Source organism: Podarcis erhardii (genome assembly GCF_964252035.2).
Source record: "Podarcis erhardii genome assembly, chromosome: 5".
Classification (NCBI taxonomy): domain Eukaryota; kingdom Metazoa; phylum Chordata; class Lepidosauria; order Squamata; family Lacertidae; genus Podarcis; species Podarcis erhardii.
In genome coordinates, this window is record NC_138509.1 from 87,624,771 (window position 1) to 87,649,243 (window position 24,473).

The 24,473-nt window shown below is 44.2% G+C and overlaps 1 protein-coding gene across 1 annotated transcript in view; it reads left to right on the forward strand.

Moving 5' to 3' along the window:
* Positions 1 to 24,473, forward strand: part of NLGN1 (neuroligin 1) — a 643,369-nt gene that overhangs the window by 39,052 nt on the left and 579,844 nt on the right. The window lies entirely within an intron of this gene.

Genomic DNA, 24,473 nt, shown 5'->3' on the forward strand with positions numbered 1-24,473 from the left:
AGATGTCTTCTAAAAGTTTGGTAGTTATTTTTCTAAACTTTTCCTGTCTCTGTATTTGTAGCATGGAGAGGGAGAGACTGGGTGACGCTCCCAGTGTTGCTGTACTACAGCTCCCATCATCCCTGACCATTGGCCATGCTGAATGCGGCTGATGGAAGCTGGAGTCCAGCAATATTTCAAAGCAAACAGGTTCCCTAGCCCAGCCATACCACAGATACCAATATGGTAGCCGAGTTTATTCTTGCAGCTGCATGCTGAAATATGATGAGGACAACAGTGTGACGAAACTTTTAAACTTGCAACTTTTATACTTGGAAGCCCCAGAGGCAGGTGGGCAGGGGGGCTGCAGTAGAGGGAGAAATAGTCTTTAATGTGCAAGGAGAAGAAAATGATTAAGTAATGTATTTAGAGTGCTTTTCAATTTGTTAAACTTCAAGGCAATTTCCTCTCCTATTGAGACTGCCACATTGTTCTTTGAAAACAAAAGGGAATTAAAAAACGTGGCATTATTCATCACCGACTCTTTCAGCAATTTGTAATCCAAACACATTTTTTAAAAGTTGCTTCCTTTCACATTTTCTTTTCAGTTTCAGGGTACAAAGAAGTTTGTACCCTGTGAACTTTGTCATTAGATGTCACTTCCTGTCAAATGCCCAGCATTGAATTTTGCAATAATAATACTAGTTGTTGTTTGTTGTTGTTTGTTTGTTGTTGTTGTTAAGATTACTTTCCTGCCCTTCACCTTGAGGTCCCAGGTTGAGTTACAATAATATAAAATTGTGCAATCTATCTTTTTCTTGATGCGGGTGGCACTGTGGTCTAATCCACAGAGCCTAGGGCTTGCCAATCAGAAGGTTGGTGGTTTGAATCCCCGCGATGGGGTGAGCTCCCATTGCTCGTCCCCTGCTCCTGTCAACTTAGCCATTTGAAAGCAGATCAAAGTGCAAGTAGATGAATAGGTACCACTCCGGCGGGAAAGTAAATGGCGTTTCTGTGCTCTGCTCTGGTTCGCCAGAAGTGGCTTAGTCACGCTGGCCACATGACCTGGAAGCTGTACGCCGGCTCCCTCGGCCGATAAAGTGAGATGAGCACTGTACCCCCAGAGTCGTCCGCGATTGGACCTAATGGTCAGAGGTCCCTTTACCCTTACCTTTATCTTTTTCTTATTAATTGCATCCAACGTCTGAATTATTGTTTGCATTCCTGTAGTTGATGTTAATCCCTCAGCATAATATGTGTGGCTGTTGAAGATGTCACCAAGGCATATTTAAGCCATGACTACATGAATAGTTCTTCTTAACAAGCTGCCATTGACTCAGTTTAGAATCTCTTTGTTCTATTTTTTTTTATTTCACCAGATTAATATACTGCTTGATAGCAATAAAACCTCAAAGTGGTTTACCTAAAAAGAAAGCAATAATATTATAAGTAAAAAACAATCGAAACATTCAAAAATAACTAAAATCAATGATAAACCATATTAAAGCACATGTTGACATTCTACATGTCTGAATCGGCTTGCCTGAGCAAAAATGTTTTTAGCAGGTACTGGAAGGCGTTCGATGAAGGACCTGCTTGAGAGAAAAGGCATAATTCAACCTTCCTCTCCAAAGGGAGCCCAGCATCCATCACAATAATACAAAAATACCATTTCACTGCTCCTGTGCATTTAATAACAGGAATTAAGTAGCTGAAGCTTTTCCCGGCATGGAGATAAGTGATGGCCCTTGCTAACTTCCGATGTGTCTGGCTGCTGGCAAGGGTAGTGATGGGCAGAGTCCCCAAGTCCAAACTGTAATTGGTCTGTTAAGACGGATTAATTAAGAGGACGTTTGCCGGACATCTGAAGCGAATCCATTTTTAATGGGTCAGTTATGCTTCGACGAGGCCTCTGGGGCCTGGAGTCCTCCTGATGGCTTCAGGAGTGTACAGGTACCTTCTAGTCTCCCTGAAACTTGCAGCCCGCTTCAGCCTGGCAAGGCTAAGCATTCTCTCCCCTCTCCTTTTCATGACTTGCTAGTGTCAAAGAGGGCTTCGCTTTCCCAACTCCTCCCTCCGAGCTACTAATCAATCGCACACAGGCACCAAACGGATTACCAGGCTTTATTGGCTTCTTCTCTGGCACCAGCTACACAACATCAAACGGCAAGCCTAAAACACGGCGTGTTCTCTTCCTCTCCCGGCAGGTTAACTCGAAGATTTATAGGGATGCTGGGGAATGCAGCCAGTCCCATAATATGCCCCCACTTTGGGGTAGGGACTAATTGTTACCACCTGCCTGAGGGGCCCCACCCGGCGATACTTGCTCACAGGATCACTACTTCATGGCAGCCAGAGGCAGGGGAGTGGAAGAGAGGGTTCCATTCTGGATGGAAGGGGTGCAAGCTGAAATTTGTCTCTCTGCATGTGTGTGGCCTCCAAGGCATTAATGGCTCATGGTACCATCTGCTGGGAGTGCTGGATTATCACTGGGGCATCATTTAAGCAGGGGCACAAAAAGGGGGGGGGGAGAAAGAATTTGACATTTGATTAAAAAATTTTTAAGGAGGTTTCATGGAAAAATTCAGAACTTTTTAGACATCCTTACACTCCCTTTTTCTGTTCTCTTTTTATTATTTATCGCCACCCAAACAAGGAGACACTCTACTGATACAGTGGTACCTCGGGTTAAGTTCTTAATTCGTTCCGGAGTTCCATTCTTCACCTGAAACTGTTCTTAACCAGAATCACCACTTTAGCTACTGAGGCCTCCCGCTGCCGACACACTGCCGCTGCACGATTTCTCTTCTCATCCTGAAGCAAAGTTCTTAACCTGAAGCACTATTTCTGGGTTAGCGGTGTCTGTAACCTGAAGCCTATGTAACCTGAAGCGTATGTAACCCATGGTCCCACTATATAGATAAACAAATACTGTTCTGAATTTTTTATTTTATTTTAGGGTTTAGCATTGTTTCTATTTTAAATTGCATCTGATGGGCACCGTAATATTTTGTGTGTGCTTAAAAGGGCCTCTAAAGGTCTCAATCTGGCCTTGAGTAGAGGGGCTTGTGTGCCTTATTTTGCAGACGCCAGTCCTCTGCTTGGAGAGCTGTCTTGTCCAAGTCTGGTTTAAAGATAAAGAACCGTTGAAAAATGACAGCGGGGTCTTTGAAGCTGGCCGTTATTCCCCTGGACTGCTGCAGACTGAGCAAGTGCCCAGGCCACGTGGTCTCAGTGGGGAAAGCTTTTGCATTTTTGTTTAAATTCTCGCAATTGTTTCATCAGGATATGCACAACTTTACACAGGTAAGAGTCCTTTTCTGGTGCTGCGTTTCCTGAAGGATTTGAGCACGGCGCCCTCCGTGGGGCAACTTAACCTGGAATAGGCAAGAAATGCAAACCGGGAATCCTCCTTGGACGCATCTGATCTGTCCAAGCTGGAAATTATAGCACTGCCAGGGGGCAGGAGACCCTCTGCTGGTCTTGTGGTCCTTGCAGACAGGGCCGGATTTAGGTTTGATGAAGCCCTAAGCTACTGAAGGTAATGGAACCCTTTACAGTGGTACCTCGGGTTACATACGCTTCAGGTTACAGACTCCACTAACCCAGAAATAGTGCTTCAGGTTAAGAACTTTGCTTCAGGATGAGAACAGAAATCGTGCAGCGGCGGCGCGGTGGCAGCAGGAGGCCCCATTAGCTAAAGTGGTGCTCCAGGTTAAGAACAGTTTCAGGTTAAGAACGGACCTCTGGAACGAATTAAGTACTTAACCTGAGGTACCACTGTATATGTCCAGCTGTCCTTTGTCAACAACAAATTGTCACTGATTTTTGTGTTGAATATCAGCTATATCAGGCTTTCCCAAACTCGGCCCTCCAGATGTTTTGTGACTACAATTCCCATCATCCCTGACTACTGGTCCTGCTAGCTAGGGATCATGGGAGTTGTAGGCCAAAAACATCTGGAGGGCTGAGGTTGAGGAAGCCTGTGCTGTATGGTAATTTATGGACCTAACAGGTATCTAAAGCCATTTGCACATAACAAAATATGTATTTTATCAAAGTAATTGATATAGAAATGAGCAAACCAGTGATTTTATTTGCTTTTTTAATCTTATATTTTGGAAATGTACATCCAGTTTTTTCCCCTTTAATTTTTTTTGGGGCCCCCAAGAGAGTGAGGCTCTAAGATATAGCTTGTTTAGGTAAAGGTAAATGGACCCCTGACCATTAGGTCCAGTCGTGACCGACTCTGGGGTTGCGGCGCTCATCTCGTGAACCAGAGCAGCACACGGAAACGCCGTTTACCTTCCCGCTGGAGCGGTACCTATTTATCTACTTGCACTGGCGTGCTTACAAACTGCTAGGTTGGCAGGAGCAGGGACCGAGCAACAGGAGCTCACCCCGCCGCGGGGATTCTAACCGCCGATCTTCTGATTGGCAAGCCCTAGACTCTGTGGTTTAGACCACAGCGCCACCCGCGTCCCATAGCTTGTTTAGCTTATACGTAAATCCGGTGCTGCTTGCAGCTGCCCAGTGATCCCATCCTAGGGAACTTTCCCTGGCTTTCCCTTATCATTTCAAATTAGTAATGCTGATGCAAAAGCCTTTGTGCAGTGATCCTATCCATCTTCTCCTTGTATACAAAGGTCCTAGGAAGAAGACATGCCTTCCACCTATCTCTAACTGCAACCATTTATCCACCGGTCCATGCCACACTTCAGTATTACAGGTCACTGTCCACTTTGTTGTTTGGGGTTTGCAGGTTTTTTTATTTTGTCAACAGCGAGAGCATCTTGTGAAGGAACCCATCCCGAAAAACTCCCAAATGCTACTTGGCTTTAGCAATTATTTGCTTGATCACCCAACCAAGGCAATCAGTCTCTTTATATCCTACTGTACAGCAAGTAAGTGTATCGAACAGGGAACACTGTCATGCTTATGAACAAATTTATTTTATGTTCCTTTCTGGGGTTTTTTTGTACGTAATGCAGTCTTTGAAGCAGACAACTTTCCAAGTGACTCCATCTTCTCCTCCCCCCCCCCCCAAATTGGCAATTTTTACTTAACCTTTTGATGGAGCTCAAACCTCTGATGCCTGCATCATTGTGTGAAGATGCCTGCTAGTGCCATCAGCAGTAGAGATCATATTTGCCTTTCTCTGGGAATAGAGAATGACAGTTTGCTGTTCCTTCCATGTGCCCAATTGACCTAACTTGCTATGTTGCTTTTAGTACAGACAAGCTTATAAAAAGAGTTCACTTAACAGATTGCACATACCACCTCTTTTTTTCCTGGTATTTTATTGCACTTTTCTAGCGGACTAGAAAGCAAAACAGACTCTAAAAATTGCATAAATATATCATAAATAATAGATAATTTTAAAAAATCCGAAATTAATTTGCCAGCAGTAACTTTTCTTTCTTTTTTTTTTTTAAAAAAAAGAAATTAGGGACGATCTTAGCAAATCTTGCTTCCCCTTTACCCTCTGTGGTTTATTGTGCCAATTTTAGCTTTGTAAGAATATTGGATAGAGAAGGGAGCTAGTAGAATTTGTGACCTATAAAAAGATGGCCACATTGTCCAGACACAGGCATGGTAAAGGAAAGGGATTCAGCACCTGCAGATTTGATGAAAAGATATTTCATTCGGAGGAACCTCCTGGTGGAAATTTGAATCAATATTATGGGGGAGAGGGAGGGAACAGGATGAACAAAGGATCTGCTGAGTTCTGTATATGACAGTTCATATTCACAAGAAGCAGCAGACCATTTAGAAAGAAGTAAAGAAAAATTGGGAAAAACATTGATGATAATCACAGATGCCCAGTGGAGTTACATTATGAAGGGATTTGTTTTTATTTTTTACAAGATCATGTTGGCATCTGAAAGGATGGGTAAAATGAATAGTGCTATTATTGTTGGTGGAAATATGGCGTACCTAACGGAAAGTGCTAACATCATCGCTGGGCCTGTCGTCATAATATAGCATAGTGAGGTGCTGTTTACCGTATTTTTTGCTCTATGAGGCACTTTTGTCCTCCTAAAAATAAGGGGAAATGTGTGTGCATCTTATGGAGCGAATGCAGGCGGGAGGCTCTGTCAGCGCTCCCTTTAAAGAGCTGCGTGGAATGTGTGTGTGGCTCTTGGGGGCTTTTCCCGAGGAGGGAGAAGGGCTCTTTAAAGGGAGTGCGGCTCTTGGGGGAGCCTTAGCTACACCCAGCCTCTCCCAGGCAGGGGATGAAGGCTCCCCTTGTCCGGGAGAGGTTGCGCGCGGCTAAAGAAGCCAGGAGAGCGAGCAGGATGCATCGTGCTGGCTGTCTTGGCTTCTGCCATAGCTGCGCGTGGCTAAAGAGGAAGCCAGGACAGCGAGCGGGATCCTGCTGGCTGTTCTAGCTTCTGGCTTAGTCATGCGAAGCCTACGCAGGGGAGCGGAGAGCCTTCATCCCGCTCTCCTGCGGAGGCTTTGTGCGGCTATCCCTGGCTTTTGCGGGAGGTGGGGGAAGGAACAGAGCGCGCAGCTCTGTCCCTTCCCCCACCTCCCAGAAAAGCCCCAAGAGCTGCGCTCCCTTTAAAGAGCATGTGGCTCTTGCGGGAGGAAAGCCAGTAGGCTTGCTTTCGCTGAAGCCAGGAAGGCAAGAGGGATCGGTGCACACCGATCCCGCTTGCTCTCCTGGCTTCAGGGGTAGCCCCGCAAAGCCTCCTGAGCGAAGATGGAGGAGCGCTCCCTCTTAGCTCAGGATGCTTTGGGTCCCTTTCTTTTTTTGTTTGTTTTCCTCCCCTAAAAACTAGGTGCATCCAATCGTCCGGTGCGTCTAATAGAGCGAAAAATACGGTACTTGGTTGGGGTATTTTCCTATCTAGCTCAAGAGAACTGGCCCTCCCATTAAGCAGTGTGAGCAAGCTGCCTCAGGCTACTGATATGGGGTGTCAGGGTCAGCAAATAGTCATTCAATTTATTGTTGTTGTATTATTGTGTTACTGTTGCACCTGTGTTGCCTGGAAGAGATGCTTGTGGGAATTTCTTTCTTAGGTGACAAAATAACTTGACTGGCCTTAGGTGCTATGCCTCTTTTCTTCAGCTGCGTAAATGTTTTGGGTCAGCCCCACAGCTCTTTGGTTCAATAGTATCTCCTCTGATCAGCAGTACCTCTCCGGTGTTTATATGGAAGGGTCTATATAGAAAGAACTGTAGGTTGGCAGTAGAGAACCAATGGTGGAGCATCTTTGCATGCAGAAGGTCCCAGGTTCAGTCCCCTGTATTATCAGGTAAGTCTGGGAAAGTTTCTGGAAAGCCGCTGCCAGTATGAGTAGACTCTACTGAGATGGAGGATCTCGGGCATAGCACATCTTTCACACCATCAGCTACCCAGCCCCTTAAAAAAGAAAAAAAGAAAAGAACCTGGAGATACAAATACTATGGAATCTGTCAACAGATCCCATGAGAAACATGCTTATTTTCTTTGAACTTTGGGGGTTACAGTTACACCGGAAGAAAGTTGTGTTTTTGTAGAGACAAGCATTGGATTTATTTTTGAGTGCAATGGAAATCTTACTGAGTATCCCTACAGATGCTGAGATCTTATGGATGATATGGACTCTTGCAGTAATGGTAGACCAGCTGAGAATGGAAAATCGATGCTTGGGGGTAGGCATGGAAGGAGATGGAAGCTTCTTTTAAATGACCAGAATGGACTTCTTGGGTTTCAGCAGATGCATGATTGAATTACGTGTCATCTTGTGATACAAAGTAGAATTAGTGGAAATCTTTGTTCTTTTCATGCTTATCGATCCAGCTTGTTTTTATTGTCTGCTTGTTATTTTTGTTATCTGTTTTTTGGGTTGTATTGGATGTTTGCTCCCCCCCCCCTTTTCTTCTCATTTTGATGTGCATATAATTTTTTAAAAAAACCAAAGCAAGCTAGCAAGCCAGCCAACACTGAAGTCGGTCATAAAATAATCAGAGTTCAGAAAAAGGCAACTTCTATCAGCCTCCAGTGCAAAGGTTTTTGTAACTTAAACCATTTTTTGGAAAGGTTGCCAATGGGTTAACCAGACACAGGAAAGGAAAGGGAATTATATGCAGTGTAGTCGTTAGAGTGCTGGACACGGACCTAGGAGACAACGGTTCAAATCCTCACTTGGCCATGAAGTTCACTGGGTGACCTTGGGCCAATCACTCTCTCTCAGCCTATCTCATAGGGCTGTTGTGAGTACTAAAATCGAGGATGTGTGTGGAGAAGTGTGTAGTCCACCTTCAGCTCTTTGGAAAAAAGGTGGGATCTTATCTTTCTTTCCTTCCTTACTTTGTCCTCAGCAGTTTTAGCAACAGCTCCTGCGTACGCTTTGTGCCGTCCTTCCAGGGTTCTCTTGCAAACACAACCTTCACATTCCAGCCTTCACTTGCTCAGCTCTTCTGCTGCAAATTTCAATTTTCATTCTATAATTTCAGCAATTTCTCTGACCAGTGGTTTGTATAAGGCAGCTTTCCATGGCTTTCCTACAGCTTGACACCTCAGGTGAGCCCGTGTATGAAGGCTGGGTGGAGCCAAGTCTAGAGAAAGATGCCCAGCTTGCTAAACTTTTAACAAACTAACAAACGGATAAAGCGATTTCCGTTCTGCTCTCTGATTACATCGTATTAACTTGTGACACATGACGGTTTGACGTGCTGCAATGCCAATAATCAAGGTTTGGCCTTGTATTTTGTGCGCTAAATCGATAGCTGTTTGTAATTTATCTGACAGAAATCTTGAAAAGATCTGGTGAGGATAGCTCTTGCATGCAAACCTCTTCTTCGTTTAATTATTCCGTCCCTTATCTGGTGCTCTGAGCTCTTTGGATAAGTGCTAGCTTGATTGTTTAGCAACAAAGCTTTTGATAGTGTACTATCACCCTGCCAGATTCTATGCTACTTCATTCATGTTCTGCTTACGAGGAGGTAAAACAAGATCAATCAAGTATTAAGTAATTACTACATTGGACTATCACTACAAGATAAACCTGTAGTGAAATGCTCAGGCTATCTAATGTTTCAGCTCATTTGCAAATATTTCCTGCATTACATACTGGCAAAAGGAAATTATGCTTGAATCAAAATAAGGTGAATTTGAACAACTTCTTTTTAAAAGAACTGTATGTTGGATGCTAGGACGCAGCTGGCGCTGTGGGTTAAACCACAGAGCCTAGGACTTGCCGATCAGAAGGTTGGCGGTTCAAATCCCCGTGACGGGATGAGCTCCCATTGCTCGGTCCCTGCTCCTGCCAACCTAGCAGTTCGAAAACACGTCAAAGTGCAAGTAGATAAATAGGTACTGCTCCAGTGGGAAGGTAAACGGTGTTTCCGTGCGCTGCCAGAAGTGGCTTAGTCATGCTGGCCACATGACCCAGAAGCTGTATGCCGGCTCACTCGGCCAATAAAGCAAGATGAGCGCCACAACCCCAGAGTTGGTCATGACTGGACCTAATGGTCAGGGGTCCCTTTACCTTTATGTTGGATGCTGATATGTTTCTGTGTACATTTGATAGTGCAGATGAAAGTATTGCTGAGATCTACATGAGACCTAGAGGAATCTGATTCTCTGATTGATCATCTGATTATCTAATTTTCCAATTAAAAATTCTAGTGTTGGGCAAGTGTGAAAAATTGTGCGAGAGTCAAGAATGTCTCAAAAGAACCTTGGGAAATCTATTTTGTTCTGAGCTTTTTCATGAAGCGATGTCCATTTTGGATGCCATGATTATGGAAAGGCTCAGCAGTGATCAAATTAACATGCCAGCACTTATTATTACTCATTGCGTATTTGTAGCAGGTTTGCACAACTTGCAACTCACCAGACCATGCACACCGGCAGCATCCATGAATGGTGGCCCACCAAGGTCGCAGCAAGCCTCCTCTTTTTGTCTGAAACTACAAATCTGTGGTGCAGAAGTGTCCAGCACCTGAGTATCTGTCAGGGAAAGATGCAGGAAATAGTAGTAGTAGTAGTAGTAATATAATGCTCTGCGTGTTGCAAGGCACTGGTCTGGCGAGCGATGAGTTGTTCAGATCCTCTTATGGCATGGCACTAACTGTGCTTCAATACAGTGGACTTTGTTGTTTCAAAATAAGAACTAGCAGACCTTTGATGCCTCTGTTTGTTCCTCAGTTGATCTTTTGTAACAGAAAGCGGCAGATCCGGTGGAGGTGGGGGCTCAAACAATTTTAAACTAGGTGCATATCCTCTTTTTTTTCCAAAATATTTCTTATTGCATTTTAAGAGCAACAAACAGGTTTCAGAAATAAAGAAACTAAGGTAAGCTGTCACAATTGCCAGTAAAGAAGTATTGAATGCAGCTATGTGATTTACGTAGTCAATGAAAAAACATACCAAAAGGGAAAGGATGTGTGTGTTCTAGAACTGCAAATGGTTCCATGGTCTAAATCGGAAGAACGGACCAGTTGTATTTTCCTGGGCTGTGCTAAGTCCAGACACTCACATAGACCAGGGTACCTGACATTCCTCCACTGCTATATATGGAGATTAAATAAAATAAGGCCAAATGGCAAAAAAGCATTCTTGAGCACTTTGGCCCCTGGATACCAAATCTCTCTTCTTTTACACCAAATTATGTTGCAATGCAAATCCAGCTTCCTCCCCCCACCCAAACTTACTCCTTGACATCACATTTCGTTAGAAATGGGAATCCAACTCTGAATTTTTCAGGCACGGGAGTTGTACTCACTGACCTTTTCCAACATACCAGGCCTTACATGAACTTGACATGCAACAGCGGAGGATTTTCTTTTTTTTAAGGGAGAGGATTAGATTATGCTTGGTGACCAGAGTGCTTCTTCCATCCTCCCTCCCTTGCGTGTCAAGGTATTGAAGGCAAGGGGTGCAGAAGGAGGCGACTGTATTATCAGATCAATTTTGATTCACCCGCTCTAGCTGTGGAAGAGGAATCATGCCTGGAAGGATGCTCAAGGCATGTTCAAACTGTCTATCCAATTGCTAGGTGCTCTCTTGCTTCTGAACGAGACAGCCGAGAGACACTTGGGGAGCCCGAAGGGGGAAAACGAACACGTTGTTTCTTAATTAGGACACCTTTGGAGCTGCAACATGCAAAATGGCAGCGGAGCTTTCTGCCTAGCCCAGCCATTTTTAATCTGTGTCTCTCGAACGAGCCTTCTGTGTCCCACAAAGCTGGAGTGGGGCCAAGGGTGAATCAGCGAATCCATGCTTCTCGAAAGGTCAAAGGAGCATCATGCGCTCCTCTGCCCATAAATATGTCAGGAGCAAAAGTGCTGAGGTGAGCGCTCACGTGGCGTAAATCTGCAATGTAGATGAGCAGGAGCAGGATTGCATTAATGCAGTCTCATGACAGTGACAGTTACAAGACTGGAAAAGGCCATAACCCCATCACTTGTTTTGTGTAACCTGCCAACCTTCTCTGCTGCACCGTATGAAAACCGAGCAATAGTGGGTTGCCCTGGCTGAAGTCTATGTCTTTTCTTTCCATGGCTGTTTCTACCTTCATGCATGCTAGCATTACCTGGCTGAGACGCTTATCGGCAAAAGTCAGGTTTCACAGCGCAGATTCAATTCCTACTTGGCTTGGCTAGTCTTACCCACAACTGGCACATATTCACAAGCACAGACCCCTCACAATGTGGTATAATGAGGCCTGTGTGTGCTTTGTACAGTTGTTATTATTAGTGGTTACAGCGGTATTAGCAGCAGCAATTAGTACAGTTGTACCTCGGGTTAAGTACTTAATTCATTCCGGAGGTCCATTCTTAACCTGAAACTGTTCTTAACCTGACTTTAGCTAATGGGGCCTCCTGCTGCTGCCGCACCGCCAGAGCACGAGTTCTGTTCTCATCCTGAAGCAAAGTTCTTAACCTGAAGCACTATTTCTGGGTTAGCGGAGTCTGTAACCTGAGGCTTATGTAACCTGAAGTGTATGTAACCCGAGGTACCACTGTACTTCAATTTCCACCTTTTTCATGGATCAAATGATAACCCTCTGTTTAGCACACTTGCGAGCCCAGGCTCAGTGGTGCCAAGAGTGAAAGGGAGGCTGAATGCAACCCAGGCAGCTGTAAAACACAGGACAGCTGTGTGGGATGAAACAGGCCACAACTTAATTGATTAAAGATATCAGCAGGATTGGGTTGCAGGCATTGGGTATATATCCTGGAACGTGCCGGATTGCTGGTTGGCAAATTATGGATCATCCTATAATGTGCATCAATTCTAGGCAACCCTCATAATCACCATTTGGGGGCGCTATGACCCGTCAGCCCCCAAGCTGGGCATCTAGACAAGAAGCTCCTTCCCCAGACTCCCTTTACAGGGATACTTTGCTACCCAGTGGCATGATCCAGAGCAGTGAACATGCGGGGGCGTGGCATGCGTCGCGGGGTGCGGGTCACGGGGAGTGTGCGTTGCAGGTCCTGGGGTGTGTGGCAGGCGGCGCATGTCCCAAGGGGGTGACTGTGATGTCACCCTCCCCGGATGGCACCTGGGGCGACATGCTCCTCCCCACCTTCGTCTGCCAGTGCTGCTACCATGATGTGAGAAACTCCACCCACACCACTAGTCTAGAGACCCATTCCTAATCCACCATCAAGTTGTGACAGTTGCTATGAGGCAGGCAAAACCTCCAGACTGGCCAGTTGGTCAGCAGGGAAAATTCCTTCCTGGCCTCCAAAATGGCGACCCTAGCAAGCCAAACCAAAGCTTGCCCACTTGCACCTGGGCAGCTACCAGACACACATTTAAGGGAAGGGAGAATGGGAATCTGGAAGATAACTGAGTTGTGGAGGGGCTTATATTTCAAGGGAGTGGACCAGAGGGAAGACTGAAAGGTGGGGTCTCTCTTTTGGTCCATGTGTGGCCCATGGGAGAGTCCTCAGCAGCTGGCCTGGCTGGCGAAGGAGGGAGGACCCCGCTCCAGCCCATGTCACTTGCCTTGGCCAAGCCAAACTAAACCACAAATGCTGCTTCCTCAGAGCTTGAGTAAGGGGGCTCTAGGAATAAAAGAGACGACAAGAGGTTGGATGCAGGTGAACTGTGCAGAATTACGCTGGCAAGCATGCTCCAAGCAAGCTGCCTACTAGCTCTGCCGTGGCTCCTTTTATTAGCAAAAGTCAACAAATAGAAACAGTAGTGAAACCACCCTGAACTTAACGTATTCCCATCTAAGCACATTTCCAGCATTAGCAAATACACGTGTCAGCGGGTGTTTCCCTCAGATGTTCCCCCAATACTTGATTACGTCTGCGTCCCCGGTCATGCTCCAGCCAAGCGTTATGTCTAACGAACAAATTGTGAGAGGAAAAAAGGTCAGGGGAAAACCCCTGTTTTCTAGCCAAGAAGGCAAAAGGTCAGGGAAAGCAGGTGCAACGCTCCTTGACATACTGTTGCATGTCTGGATCTCCCCTCCTAATTACTGGCATCCAGTTGCTCTCATTGGGTTCTCAACCTCTGCCATAACTCCCCTGAAAGAAAGGCTAAAATCTGTTTCAAGTTAGTAAAGTTCAGCTGGCAAGTGACTCTTCCAAACATTACCTGTGAACTGCTGGAACTTCATGGATCTCTGGAATTATTTAGCACATGACATAACCATTGGATTAGATCTATGTGTCCGCAAAGTGCACATTATATTTTCCTCCCTGCATAGGCAGAGGCAAAAGTTGCCCGCGGGGTTCTGTCATCATTTCCCTTTATGGGGTTGGCCTTCTAACTTTTGGAACTACACACATGTGAAAATGCCATGTTATTAGAGAGAGTATTGACATTTATTAAAATTGCTGCCTGATCTTCCCCGTCGTAAAGCTAAGGCCTCCTGCTTCCTAATGGATAAGATGCTATAGCACGCCATTGGAATAGAGGAATATTCATTTCCACGATGCACGGAGGCAGTGCGTTTCACAGTGTAGGAACTAGCCTACTTCGCCGCATCAAGCAGTTGGTCCCTTACCTTTCCCGCCCCGACCTGGCCACAGTGATCCATGCGATGGTCACCTCCAGGCTTGACTACTGTAATTCGCTCTATGTGGGGCTGCCCTTGAAGCTGTCCCATAAACTCCAGCGGCTGCAGAATGCTGCAGCGAGGCTCCTCGCGGGGTCTCTGCCATGGGAGCATATTCACCCAGTGCTTTTCCAGCTGCACTGGCTCCCGGTGGAGTACAGGGTCAGATTTAAGGTGCTGTTTTTGACCTTTAAAGCCCTTCACGGCCTAGGACCCTCGTACCTACGGGATTGCAATTTTCTGGTATGCCCCATGGAGGACCTTAAGGTCCATATATAACAATACCCTAGAGGTCCCGGGCCCTAAGGAAATTAGATTAGCCTCAACCAGAGCCAGGGCCTTCTCAACAGTGGCTCCGGCCTGGTGGAACGCTCTGTCTCTTGAGACCAGGGCCCTGCGGGATCTGATCTCTTTCCGCAGGGCCTGTAAGACAGAGTTGTTCCACCTGGCCTTTGGCTTAGAATCAGTTTGATTCCCTCCCCCCTTTTTCTTTTTCGTTTCTCCTCCTATGATGAGATTGCTCCCTAATTGTTTTAATATTGTATCTTAATCTTTTAAATTGTATTTTAATCAACTTGTTTTTATTATTGGTTCTTAGCTGCCCTGAGCCCGGTCTTGGCTGGGGAGGAGAGGGTATAAATACAAATTTATTATTGTTATTGTTATTATTATTATTATTATTATTATTACTTCATTTCAAATGTAACATTGACATTTGTTGCTCCAGCCCACTCTCCTCTCTGGCTCTTTCATCGCTGGCATGTGGCCCTTGGATGGTTCTCCAGAAGGAAATACGGCCCTCAGGCTGGAAAAGATTTCCCGCTCCGGCTTTAGTATAAAGAGGTTTTGTCCTGCCAGAATGCGATGGCTGAACATGGAGCATCTGCAGTATCCCCCAAAGACCAGCTGTATTTCTGGTTGGAAAATGCTTGGACTTAATAATAGATTCTCCCCCTAGTTTCTGAGACCAGAAGTTGGCCTTGCGACAACCATTTGTTGGGCTAGAAATGCCGTGTGCTTTGTGAAATGCAAGGCAGGTGGTCAGCCTAATGTTATCTATAACCTTATTCAATGCCTTCAAGAGTTCTGGCATCTGTTTCGCCTGTCCTTTAATTACAGTTGTTTGGTTATGGAGTGATGGAATAAAAATGACAGATTGCAGTGTTCCTCAATGTAACAAATAATCTACAGGCATGATCAAAGTTGCTGTTAATTATTGCCAGTTTCTTTGTGTCGTGCTTTTGATCATTATTTCCTCCCCATGAAGATCTCTGACTTCCAGGCAAAAGAGAGAGAGGGGGGGAAAAAAACATTGTGGATTTTTGCAGTTAAAGATCTTGCTTTTGTTGTTTTTAAATTACATAATGCATTGGGGCTACAGAAAAATTAAGTGTTAGTTTGCTTTTGATAAATTGAACCCAAAGTCTTGTGTGATGTAGCTGTCACTTCATTAAATATCTAGAAGACGGTACTTGCAAAACAAGCTGTCTTGGAAAAGATCAATGTTTTGTGATGTAGTTAGCTAATAATTCAATTTCTTCATCTTTAAATGTAATTAGGAGAGAGAATTCAAGAAACACAAAGGCTCATGAGGAATGGGCAGGTTGTACCAGGCAAGGTTGATGCATGGCAGGGACAGGGAACTTGTGGCCCTGCAGAGGTTCTTGGGGGACAACTCACACAATCAGTGGTCATTGGTCATGTTGGCTGGGGCTGATAGGAGTTAGGGTCCATCAACACCTGAATGGTGGCAGATTCCCTACTCCCTACCTCCTTCCACACCTATGTTTTTTCCATGTAAGAGGAAGGATTGTTCCGTACCTAGGAGGCCACAGTTGACTGCAGCTCAACAGCCAAATACTGTGGTCTGCTAGGTATGGGACAATCCTTTAAGGATTGTCTCTCTTCTCATGGCATTTCAGTTCACTAGTTCTGCATCGGGCTTCTTCCAGACCAAATACAACTGCAGGTGTGGACCATCTTCAGCACCACCTCCATTTTAATGTTTTGAATATCTTGTGGGTTTTTTTAAAATTGCATTTGATGCACTATCTGTATGTCTGGTTTATCCCTGTCATATAAGGTGACAGAGGTGCACACACAGTTCCGATCACAATCGGTCACAGACATGTCGGTTTGCTGAACGAGCACTGATGTTGTAAGTTTTCCTGTGAACAAAATACAGTGAACATTAGCACTATGCTGACCATGTAGGTCATCTTTTTGTTGTTGTTGCAAGCTTTGCAAGTGAAGCTGAAAGCTTCATAATCTTTGTTTCAGTTGTCAAGAAAGCCTCTGCGAGGTGACTGGCACCCTGACTGAGCCCAGGTTGCCTCCTCCTAAATCTGGTCCTGGTTCTGCACACTAAATTGAATTCTAGGCATGGAAACCAAGCCATAGAAGAGGGCATCTGCTTGCTCATAATGCTATAGGTCTCATGAGAAAATAACTACAATGAATGCTCCTATTATACACTACTTCTCCCTCCTACATCGCCATTTAATTGGAATTTTCTTTGAACCCAAGAAAGAGACTTTTTGCTGAATCTCCCCCTCCCACCTTCCCTGAAATCTGAAACGGCGCCTCTGATTGCAAAAACGATGTGTTGAAGTCTGGAAGATAGAAGATTATCAATTTCTTTAGTTTACTTTCCCATGGCTGTCTTTACATCACCTTCAAATCTCAAACTTAATTATTTTCGATGACTTGACCCTAACCTCTCTCCACATCACAAAGAACCTGTAATGTTTGCAACCATTAGCAACCTCTGTGAAGGGGGAAAAAATCCACAACTTTCTAGGAGAACAGTGTGGCTGCATTATATTACCTCACGGAGCACCGTTAAGCACACACATCGGCACTGCCAAAGGAATAATTGAGATTCATAAGAAAACCCCAGAAATCGCTTGACTCCTGACCCCCAACTCCTGTTTCCCCCTTTCACTTAAAATCTTACTGGCCAGCAGTGGATGTAGTGGATACAGAGGAAAAGGGAAGGAGGGAGGTCTACCTTCACTGTGCTCTGATGTACCATATAACAGCACTTCAGGATGAAAGGCCAAGGGCCCATGGGAAAAATTCAGCAAAATGTGAGGGACAGCCATTCATATATATATGGGAAATAAAAATTTGCACTCAAAGACACTATTGATGTGGGGACTAAAGCTATGGTCCATCTTTTCTGTCTCCCAACATTAAGAATCAATCAGGCTGTTTGTATGTATAGCCCCATCCTGGCTTCTGTATCTTGGTCACACTAGAGCGTGATGGAATGATGCAAGGGTGAGATAGAATGTTGAGAGTAGTCTTTTATTCCTATCAATGTCAGGCATGAGATTCTGCAGTGATCACCGAGATATTGGTGATGGCTCATCAGCTCTACTAATTAAGACCCTGGCTATGCAGTGTATCTGAAGAAGTGTGCATGCACATGAAAGCTCATACCTAGAACTAACTCAGTTGGTCTTTAAGGTGCTACTGGAAGGAATTTTTTTATTTTGTTTTGACCATGGCAGACCAACACGGCTACCTATCTGTACCTGGCTATAAAGTTAGGGGGGGGGGATGAAATGTCAAAGCTTGTCGAAATTTTAATATGCAGTGGAAGCTGAAGCAGGATTTAGAAATATCTAAGTTGGAACTCTGGAGTTTCCAACCCCTCTCAAATTAAACTTGATATCTTCAGTTACTCACGTTTAGATCCCATTGGCAGGAGGTTGCTGAAGGCTTATTGGCATTTTGTAATACTTGGGTGTCTTTAGAAATATACAGGTGGAACATAGCAGGAGGCGCATGATATAGCATGGTATAATAACATGTGCATTGTACACTTGCACAACAAAACATAATTATAGAAAAAAGTGTACAAACATTATTTTCTTGTCCTTGCCCCTGCAATAGACTAGTTAGGTAGGCCATTATCCGTCCTATTTTGCAGGTGAAGACAGGTTCACTGAGATTGTCTCGGCACACAGGCATATAGAAAGCCTGTGGCTTATAAGCAGTATTTGAAAACAGGATTCCGCCATTCAACTTCCGTTTTTCCATTGGATCTCACTCACTGAACATTTGCGTATAAATAGTAAATCTTGAAGTCTTCTAGTCCTTGAACTGGTGGTACTCTGACCTTACTACGTGTGCGCTGCATTCCATGCATAAACAGTGATGGTGTATTACTAGCTGGTATTTGTAAGGTTGCAATAGAACTAAGATGAAGATGGAGTAACCTTCTGCTCTAGTTGCGATGCTCAGATTAGTTTATTTCTGTTCTGGGTCAGTTTTGTCTACATTCAATCACTGGTCTGTTCCGTTCCATTCCATTTTGTTGCGAGTTGGTTTTTTTAAAAAACAACAACAATGCACCAAAAATCACATTTAAATTGCATGCTGTTTGTATGCATCTCCCCCGAAATACATCATTTTGTGTGCATTCTAATGCATGTTCTTTTCAAATACACATGCATGCATCCCCCCCTCCAAAATACACATTTTTTTGCATGCATTCATTTTGAACTGAAGCGACATTGCAAAATTCAGAGAAATGTACAATCTGGCTGATAGCTGCGATCCGATCCGCAAAGACGTCTAGTATCGGCAGTTAGGTCAGCTCACTTCAAAATGCAAATGGAACAAATTTCTTCTTCACACCTGCCTTGTAGCATCTACCAGGTGGCTATTCCTAGGAGGAACTGGTCGCTGGGCAGGGTATCAAACACAAACCTTACCCTTGTTGGACCCACAGCGATAGCTCTACCAGCAACTGCAGTGGACTTGGGATTTTCTGGTTAGTAGTTAAGGGGAGAGTTATGGGTTGTTTTACAGAGTAAGAAGTCTTTAGCGTATTGTAAAACTGGGGCATTTGGATCCGTTGGGTCCTTCTTGCTGTTTTCTGCGCACATGGTTGTAAATGGTGTCCAATACACTAATGAATGAGGCCCCAAGTACCCTTGTTGGTGCTTACGCACCAGATGGTGCCGTATACCTTATTGGTCAACAGAGCAGGATTACAATGAAGACAAATTGAGCTAATAAAGTAGAACACACTTGTGAATTCTGAATAAGGCTGTGTACACAGTATGAGCATCAGTATGAGCCTATCACTCTTATATATAAAAAAGTGAGTGGTGGGGGAAACAATCTGATGTAAGCATAAGGGCAATCCCTGGGCTAGGTAGATGTAAACAAAGCCTTGGGGTTAACAGGAAAAGGATAATCTATATTAGAATATTTGAAAACAAATACATAAAACAGCCAGCGTGTTGTGAATGCTAATAGCGACTAGGCTGCATGTTTTCTCCAGCTGCGAATCTGGGATATGGCAGCAAAATTAGAGACTGCAGTTATAATGGAGCATTTGATTTGCAATTAATTTTAATTTGACAATTACAAAGGTAATTGATTTAGGAACATAAGAAGAGCCCCAGAGAATCTAGACGCTGCCAAACTGCTGCTCCAGTCCTGGGAGATGGTTTGCATCGTATGGAATATCCCCACCGGCAGGTTCATCCGCAAGATGTGCCCTTGAGCCCAGGAAACACAGGAAAGAGTAGGGTGCTACAAATTTTGCTTTCCTCTTTCCCAGATATTTATTTATTTATTTGATTTGCATCCCACATTTCCTCCAAGTAGCTCAAAATGGCCTTTACGGTTCCCCCTTCCCCATTTTATCCTCACCACAACTCTATGAGGTAGGTTAGGCTAAGAGACGATGACTTGCCCAAGGTCACCCAATGGGCTTCATGGCTGAGTCGGGATTTGAACCCTCATCTCCCAGGTCCCGGTCCAACATTCTAACCACTGTACTACACTGGCTCTCACAAAATTAGAAATCTGTGTGTTTGGGTTTTAGGTGGATCTCAGGTAAGAAGAGGTTGTATACTTATGGTTGCTATTGATGAACTTGCCCCACATTGATTCTCCCCTGCTAAAATGTGTGACCAAATGTGTGACCATTTGCTCAGGGCAAGGGGACTGCTGCTATCTAAACCTAAGTGTTAGGTTATCAAATACTTACAAAGTGCTTCTTCGGGAAACTTTCTTATGACAGATGTATCCAGCGCAGCATTGTCTACCTGGGAGCAGAACTCCAGGATTTCAGGTGGAGTTTTGTTGTATCACCTCCTACCTGATACACTTGTTCAGCTGGAGATGCAAGGGGCTGAACTTCGGACATCCTGTCTCCAAAGCACATGCTCTACTCCGAGCCATGGTCCCTCTCCCAATTGGACCACAAAGCTTTTTTTGGTCCCTTTCAACCCCATAAGCCTATGTCTTACAGAACAACATCGTAACAGGTTGCATTTAGTTTGTCATTTCCATTGGAAGCCTCCCATTAGATTCTTCCTAGGAGAGCAGTCCCTGTCTGATGCCATTTGAACAACTTACCTGATCAGTCAGTCTTGTTCAATTAGGAGAGCTGCCAATAAGGAGCAAACGCTAAATGTCAGAAAACAGTAGTGGAAACAGCCCCCATCAAAGGGCACGTTAAACTAGTGTCTCTCACATACAAACCATTTCAGCTGTGCGTGAGTGATAACTGGTTTGGACATTGGGAAAATGCCTCATCTAGAGGGATCTGAATACATAAACACATGAACACACGCACGCAAGCTGCACTGCTGGCAGAACTACCAGAATTGCACTGCAGACAGATTTAATTTAGCTTGTGCTTGGCAAATCTTTACCATTCAAGATGGACAAGTCAAAGGAAAAAGGGCAGAGCTCGGGAACGACTCTAATGAGTTCTCCTGCTGCAGATATAGATGGCAGATAATGCCGTTACAAGTTTCAGCTGCCTTGATTGTTGTGAATGGACCTGTCACTCGGCAACTGATGGACAATCCAGGACTTGACGAAAGGTCTTTATGTCCCTTAATGGATGGAAATCTCTCTCCATCCTTACAGAGCAGGGATGGGGAATCTGTGGCCCTCCACATATTGCAGGACCACAATGTCCTTTGCCACTGACCATTGGGAGTTCAACAACAACTAGAGGGACAAAGGTAACCCTATCTCTTTTAATAATAATAATAATAATAATAATAATAATAATAATAATAATAATAATTTATACCCTGCCTATCTGGCTGGGTTTTGCCAGCCACTCTGGGTGACTTCCAGTAGAATATTAAAATACAATGATTCCTCAAATGTTAAAAGCTTCCCTAAACAGGGCTGCCTTCAGATGTCTTCTAAAAGTCAGATAGTTTTTTATTTCTTTGACATCTGATGGGAGGGCGTTCCACAGGGCGGGTGCCACTACTGAGAAGGCCCTCTGCCTGGTTCCCTATAACTTGGCTTCTCGCAGTGAGGGAACTGCCAGAAGGCCTTTGGCACTGGACCTCATTGTCTGGGCAGAACGATGGGGGTGGAGACGCTCCTTCAGGAATATCTTTGCCCCACGAATGATAAAAGTACAGGAGTCCAACAGGAGAAAAGAAATATAGAACCTTGCCAACAACAAAAGTGTATTAAAGTTTTCCCAGTCTTCCAGCATATCACCAACCTTATTTTAAACTAATGAATATGGATTTTTACTGTTTTCAGTGTGGAATAGTTTTTATTGGCCTTCTGATTTAATGTGTCATTGACTTAACTTTGCAATGGTTCTTCCTCTTCTTTGAAAATTGCAAGTAGCATACAACACCCACCCACCCACCTTCCAAATGTCCAGATTCCGACTGTGCATTTTGTGACCAATGAGATGTTCCAAATATGGATCGAGTCTCTGACTTTGTGATTTGAGCCACTCTTTTAATAAAAATGCACAGCCAGAGACGAATCAATTAGGTGAGTGTCTGACATGCCCAGTGCTCTCAGCGCCGATAAAAAACCACGTGGAGAAAGCAAGAGGATGAATCTACTTTGCATAAATTTCCAATTGCATGAAAGTTATGAGTCATTATAGACTTTGTGTTTGCCCCCCCCCCCCAGTTGATACATGGGCAGTTGTGTACAGCCTACTTCCTGGTGACAGATCACAGGCAAATGGAGTAGAAAAGGGGAAAGCAGGCTAGTCAGTGGAAGAAAGGTAGATTTGTGGTCTGAAATCCTGAGACCTTGTTTGGAGCATGTGACTTTATTCACTAATGCATTACTAAAAATAGAGACTCATTATCCAGTAATGTTATATTGTTGCTTATGTGCATGAAGGATATGGGTATGAATTTGCATTCCAAGCGGCACCTGAAATTGAAATTTTGCAACTTCAAACTGGTGCAATCCATTCTCTGAAGATGAGTTCTTATGATCAGGGACCCGGTTGCCTGGGACCCTATTTGCCTGGAGATCTTGGCACAAAGCACATGCTCTACCACTGAACTATCACCATTCCCTTTCTGCACTGAACCCTAAGCCGCCTTATACCTGATCAGATTATTCTAGTCAGAGAGTCTTGCTCAGGTGTGTTTTCCCTCACCTGCAGGTTTTTAACCAGAAACGTTTCCATTTAACCTTCAGAACTACAAGCCAATCAGAGCATGAATTACCTCAGCAAGGATCATGCCAGTCTGGCTGGTTGCTAGGCAACACCACCACCAACCTTGGTTGACCTGTCAACAGAATTAACCCTTAGGTTACTAACTGACCTCTGCTGTTGCACTTCCAGCAGGAACTTCAGATCTTTTGCATGCAAAGTGAGTACTCTACCACTGAGCAACGATACTTTTTAACAATGCCATAGAATTCCTCCATGCTTAAGAACTTACCCCTCGTAAGTAGGGTAACAATAACCAGACATTTCAAGCATTGAAAGTGTTCAATGTCTGAACTTCATGGCTCCGTTGAATGGGGAGCATTTATACAGCTGTTAAATATGGATGAATGGTGGTGATTTCAAACCTCCTGGTCAGAAAGCTTTATCAAAAAAGAACAGGGGGAAATGGAGACATTCACTGTTACTTTGCACCAGCCGAAGATGTGTTCTGAAGAAGTCTTTGTCACTGTGCAGAAAAGGCGCCGTCATTTTATTTGTGTGAGAGAGTCATATTTTGATTTCTTGCTGTGTATTACTCATTTCCGGATTGGTTCATAGACTGTGCTATTATCCACCATTTTCAGTACCGAAAGCTCTGATCTCATGACAGACTAGAAGCCCAAGGAGGAACGTTGACAGATATTACAGCGTGACTTTATTCATAACCTTTTACACAATATAGCAATTTATCCTGGCTATGCTTTCCCCCCTTTCCACTATTCTTTTTGATTTTATTTTTCGAAAGACCCTGTTTTGACACCATTTATTTATAAAAGCCTCATTTTGGACTCAGTAGGGACATTTTTGCAAAGTGAAGTGATTCTATCCAGTAACGGCCTGCTCACTCTAATATCCTGGGTATTATGGCGTGTAGGATATAAATTAAGTTACATTCTGTGCTGCTGAGATGGTGTACTATGAAAGGTTTATTTTATTTACAAAAACCTCTGAGTCAGCGTCGTACTCTGACACACGGCACCTTAATGTTCCCCATATATGCAGTCAAAGAGCATTCACCCATTTTCGCTAAATATGATCAACACACATATTCTTCTGGTGCAAATTTGTTAGGCATTGTAGGTTAATAATAATTGCATTTTCCAGATGTCAGCCCTCTTAAGATGCAGTATCCCTCTACTTATTTAACAACGAGTTGATGCAGAGGCCAAAACTGTACTTCAGCTCTTAACAGCCCAGCCCATCCTTCAGTTTCTGTTAGTGTTGCCGCCACAGTGTCTGGCCTAATTAATATACAACACATTAATGGATTTTCTCCCTGCGTCCTAAAAAAAGAAGAGGAAAGGGGAGGGGGAAGTGCCAGGTGACTTTAAAACTGGCTTTTATCAAAGCCGTCTTTAAATTCATTGAAAAGCAGGACTCTTTCTGCTGATACCCACCAAATACCCGTCTCTCGTACTTGCTGACTCCTCTTCGTTTTAACATGCTGTAAACAGGAATTTTAGTAGAGGTGTAATGCTCACCACTTTCAGGATTTAGTCGATTTTGCTGATATGGCGTGACACCTATATAGCTTCCTAGATCTCCAGGAGAGCAGGGCGGGGGGGGGGGCATTCTCAGTAGGAAGGTGTATTTTTTTAAAAAAAGGGCAAAAATGGAGAGGGATTGAAGTTCTCTCGGAAAATACTGTATTTTTTGCTTTATAAGACTCACTTTTTCCCTCCTAAAAAGTAAGGGGAAATGTGTGTGTGTCCTATGGAGCGAATGCAGGCTGCACAGCTATCCCAGAAGCCAGAACAGCAAGAGGGATCGCTGCTTTCGCTGCGCAGCGATCCCTCTTGTTGTGCTGGCTTCAGAGATTCAGAATATTTTTTCTTATTGTTTTCTTCCTCCAAAAACTAGGTGCGTCTTATGGTCTGGTGCGTCTTATAGAGCAAAAAATACGCAAGTGCTTTCAGGTGCTTTGTCAAATTTACTGAAGCCGAGACCGACGACTCAAATACGGAAGTACTGAGATAATTTTGGACCAGATCAGATTATACTTTTGT